Source organism: Littorina saxatilis, linkage group LG1 (assembly GCF_037325665.1).
Source record: "Littorina saxatilis isolate snail1 linkage group LG1, US_GU_Lsax_2.0, whole genome shotgun sequence".
NCBI classification, from domain to species: domain Eukaryota; kingdom Metazoa; phylum Mollusca; class Gastropoda; order Littorinimorpha; family Littorinidae; genus Littorina; species Littorina saxatilis.
In genome coordinates this window covers 50,495,386-50,499,551 of record NC_090245.1, presented here as the reverse complement: position 1 = coordinate 50,499,551, position 4,166 = coordinate 50,495,386, and the positions used below count along the sequence as shown (strand labels likewise).

At 46.9% G+C, this 4,166-nt stretch overlaps 1 protein-coding gene across 2 annotated transcripts in view; it reads left to right on the top strand.

Moving 5' to 3' along the window:
• The first annotated feature begins 2,485 nt into the window (after positions 1-2,485).
• Positions 2,486-4,166, top strand: part of LOC138972976 (CKLF-like MARVEL transmembrane domain-containing protein 4) — a 17,049-nt gene continuing 15,368 nt past the window's right edge. The window contains exon 1 of one of the 2 annotated variants that reach the window (XM_070345636.1): positions 2,486-2,681. The gene's annotated coding sequence lies outside the window, so the exon portion shown is untranslated. The remainder of the gene's footprint in view (positions 2,682-4,166) is intronic. The other variant, XM_070345645.1, reaches the window with a different exon arrangement.

Sequence of the window (4,166 nt, the reverse complement as noted above, 5' to 3'; positions counted from 1 at the left end):
TTCGCACGTTTGCATATATCACTCTGGCACACTCAATCAATCATGCTGATTATGGTGCACACACACACACACACACACACACATACACACACGCACGCACACGCACAGCTACGTACACACGCACGCACGGATACGCACACACGCACGCACGTACAGATACGCACGCAAGCACGCTCGCTCGCGCGCACACACACACACACACACACACACACTAGTATCACGTCTGTTCCACTGCCTAACTTCACACATACGCACGCAAGCACGCACGCTCGCTCGCGCACACACACACACACACACAAACACACACACACACACACACACACACACACACACTAGTATCACGTCTGTTCCACTGCCTAACTTCACACATACACACACACACGCACGCACACACACTCACAGAGACACGCACGCACGCACGCATGCACGCACACACGCACGCACACACACACACGCACACACACACACACACACACACACACACACACAAACACACACACGCATATAATGAAAAGAACATGATGATCTCTCTGGATTCCTGACATCGATCCATATTTGCTTCTTTTTTTCTTCAATGAACATTTGCTCATTGAAACGTTATAGCCTTTGTATACTAATTTTCCCCAAACTTTTAAGCGAGCAGAGTGGCCGCGGGGATAAGAGTGCAGTATTCAAAATCCGTCAAGTCCCAAGTCGTTGGTTCGAATCCCACTAACATCCACATGTGTTGCCGGTGTGTTTGTGTGTGTGTCCGGACAAGCACCAGAGTTGGAGAGGACGTTCCTTAGTGGTGTGTGTGTGTGTGTGTGTCCGGACAATTGCCAGTCAGTGTTGGAGAGGGCGTTCCAGACTCGTGCCAGAGTGTGTGTGTGTGTGTGTGAGGTGTGTGTGTGTGTGTGTCCGGACAATTGCCAGTGTTGGAGACTGGGCGTTCCAGACTCGTACCTGAGTTGTGTGTGTGTGCGTGTGAGAGAGTGAGTGCGTGTGGATGCTTGGGTGTCAAAGTGTGGTTCCAAAGCCGTCAGAGTTCCAGAAGCATTCCAGAGCATGTTGCCAGACCGGTTCCAGAGTGATAGTGGTGGTGTGAGAGTGATGATTTCAGATTAGGAATGTGCTGCTAGACCGGTGCCACAAGGAAAATAGTGGTGTAAGCGAGTAAGACAGGTTGTGTCACAGTGAGAGTGAAGATGTCATAGTGGGAATGTGGTGCCAGACAGATGCCCGGACTGATTAGAATGGTGGTGCCAGAATGAGAGTGATGGTGTAAACGTGAGAATTGTGGTGCCAGACCGTGAGAGTGTTGAGGTGAGGCCGTGTGAGGTGTAGACGTGGCAGAGAGAGGTTAGTAGTGCCAGAAAATGGATGTGCCAACGAGAGGTGTCAGACGTGCCAGCCCGGTCACGGTGTGTGTGTGTGTGTGTGTGTGCCTGTCTGAAAGGTGTATTGATAGGGCAAGGGGGTCTTTGGCTGTTTTTTTTTATGCAAGTACATCATGTGAAGGGGCGAGGTACCGACTCGCCCCCGCCCATCTCGCTGCCGCTTTGTAGTCGCCGACTTCACGGTCTACTTGCTTTCAAACTGTCAAGGGTGCCATCTCGCCCCCCGCAAGCAGTGCCAACTCGCCCCCGTGTATTCCATGCGATGAAGTTGACGTTTCTCGTGCAAAACAGGTTATAAAAAAATAACACGTTTACCTGAGTTTGTCCTGAATTTACCGTATCCCATGCGATGAAGTTGACTTTTGACATTTCTCGTGCAAAACAGGTTAAACAAAACTGACATGTTTACTTGAGTTTTTCCTGAGTTTACCTGATTTCTGTTCTGTGAAAGTCACTTCACAACCATGGCTCTCCGGGTCGCGACCACCAGTCGGGGAGGAAAACTGAATTTTTGACAACGAGTTCCTGTTTAGAATTGACAAAAAGACCGGAGAAAAAATGCATGGCGATTACTATTTCTCGTCACCTGTAGGACTCGCATTTTTAATTAACGTTACTTTTTACCCGTGTAACCTTTGTGGCAAATGCAGCCACCTGTTGGACTTGTACATTCGCATTTTTAATTTGTCCTTTTGTCACCAACTTATATACTGCAACGCATTTTTGTGTTTGTGTGTGTGTGTGTGTTGGCGGCGAAATGGGAGGGGGCGAATCGCCTCTCTTGCAAAACTCAAGATAATTGGCGGCGAGATGGGAAGCGGCGAGTTCGGAAGCGGCGAGATGGGAAGCGGCGAGTTAGGCCGGGGCGAATGGGGACGTCACCTCCGAAGGTAATGTTTACTAATGTTTGCAGGTTCATATCGACTCACATCATCTCACTCAGTCCTGAATTCTCGCAGCTGCCTTTCCCCCAACGCCCCCCCCCCCCCCCAAAAAAAAAAAAAAAAAAAAAAAAAAAAAAACCACCCTCCTCCTTCAAGTTACGCCAACGTATCATTACTGATTCAGTTGTAACATACAAAACCACTTTGAGTTAAACCATCTATAAATAGCTCAGTGGCCGAAACTCGACGTCACGGGGTTTACCCCAAGCGCGCGTGGCGATGACCCAGAAAGCTGAGTAAACTTGTCACAAGGTCACGTGACTCTCTAGGCACGCCGAGCACATTACACACACACACACCCGACGGCAAGGTAGTAGGCGGGACACACAACGTCTCCACTGATTTTGTGTACTTCAAGGTAAGTCGTGTTTCAAATGTGTAGCTGTGCTTAGTTTTTGGGTTCTTACGTGATCAACTTTTGGTCCTTTCATCGTGGTCGATTGCTCAGTTGTGTTCGCTTATCGAAACAAGCTCTGTCGAAGGCATGCTTGCTTCTCGCTTGTGCGTAGATAGGTATTCCGGTTGCTCTATCTAGCGTAACTATGCTACGGTGACAAAACTGAAACCTTGCTTTGACAGGAAATTGCACGCCGCACAAACACTAGCAAGTTCCTGATTATGTTTACTGATTATTGATTCGTTTCAGCACAAATAGGGACAAACTTAGCCTAATTAGCTGAGCTGCAGTTGAAGTGCGTACAGAGGTTTTTACACCGTTTTTGGACCATAAAACTTGCCAGTGTTATAATAGCCAGCGCTTTTTGCGTAGGTGTGAATCCTGCTAAGGCACGGCACAGTATGTGTGTGTCGTTGTTGAATGACAAAGCACAGCTAGGTGGCAGTTTTATGCCGGTAAACCTTTCACACCTATAGAGTGCATGAATGTAGACTATATGATATATTGTGTGAATGTGTAGGGTATGCCGCGTGACTGACTGCTGTGAGTGTCATGTGTCGATTGTGTAAATGAGTTGATGCATTGGCAAAGCCGAGGTAGGCTGACATTACTATTATTGCTGATCGAATAAAAGGACAAACGCTGAGTGTGCTTTTGAATCAGGTTTCCCAGAAGAGAAGCTTTTGGCTCTGTTAAAAGAGGCTCTGTCCAGACGGTCTTTTGCGTGAAATTGAGGTTAGTAGTTTTATGTTTCATGTTGGAGGACAGACTGACAGAATATATCAAGTCAGCTTCTAAAAGTTACAGGAATAAAAGCTTCAGTCCTTGATTTGTGTCTAGTGATTATCCACAGGCCACAATTTTCAGAGGCACATACGAAAACCGTTATACAGTGAGGTACGCTCCTCTCAACATAATGATTATACCCACAGGTACACACTACATAGAATGAACACACGAACACATACACACACACACACACACACACACCCACACACACACACACACACACACACACACACACACACACAGACAGCTGTAACGGATAAATACCAGCACACACATACAAACAATCACCTCCCTCCCGCAAACACACTCATGCTTTGTGAGCCCAAAAAGAAACCCTGCAAATTAAAAAAAAAGAAAAGGCTGGAGTCGGCACCCCAACACTTGACACAAAAAATAAATACTAGACACGCGTAGAAAATAGAATTGCCGTAGCGAATACCGCGTATATATTCACGGGGCCCAAAACGAAGGCCTCAATACAGACTATATGATTGTATAGATCAGCAGTCTCATGGTAAGAGGGATATAATTATAGTTGTGAAGTTTCATTTTCACAGTTTGTCTGTATTTCTACATCGGTAACAAAATCTGGCGTGTTCGTTCAAGATGTTCGTTGTAAAGCACAAATTAGGCCTAGGTTGTGTGGTCTACACCGGT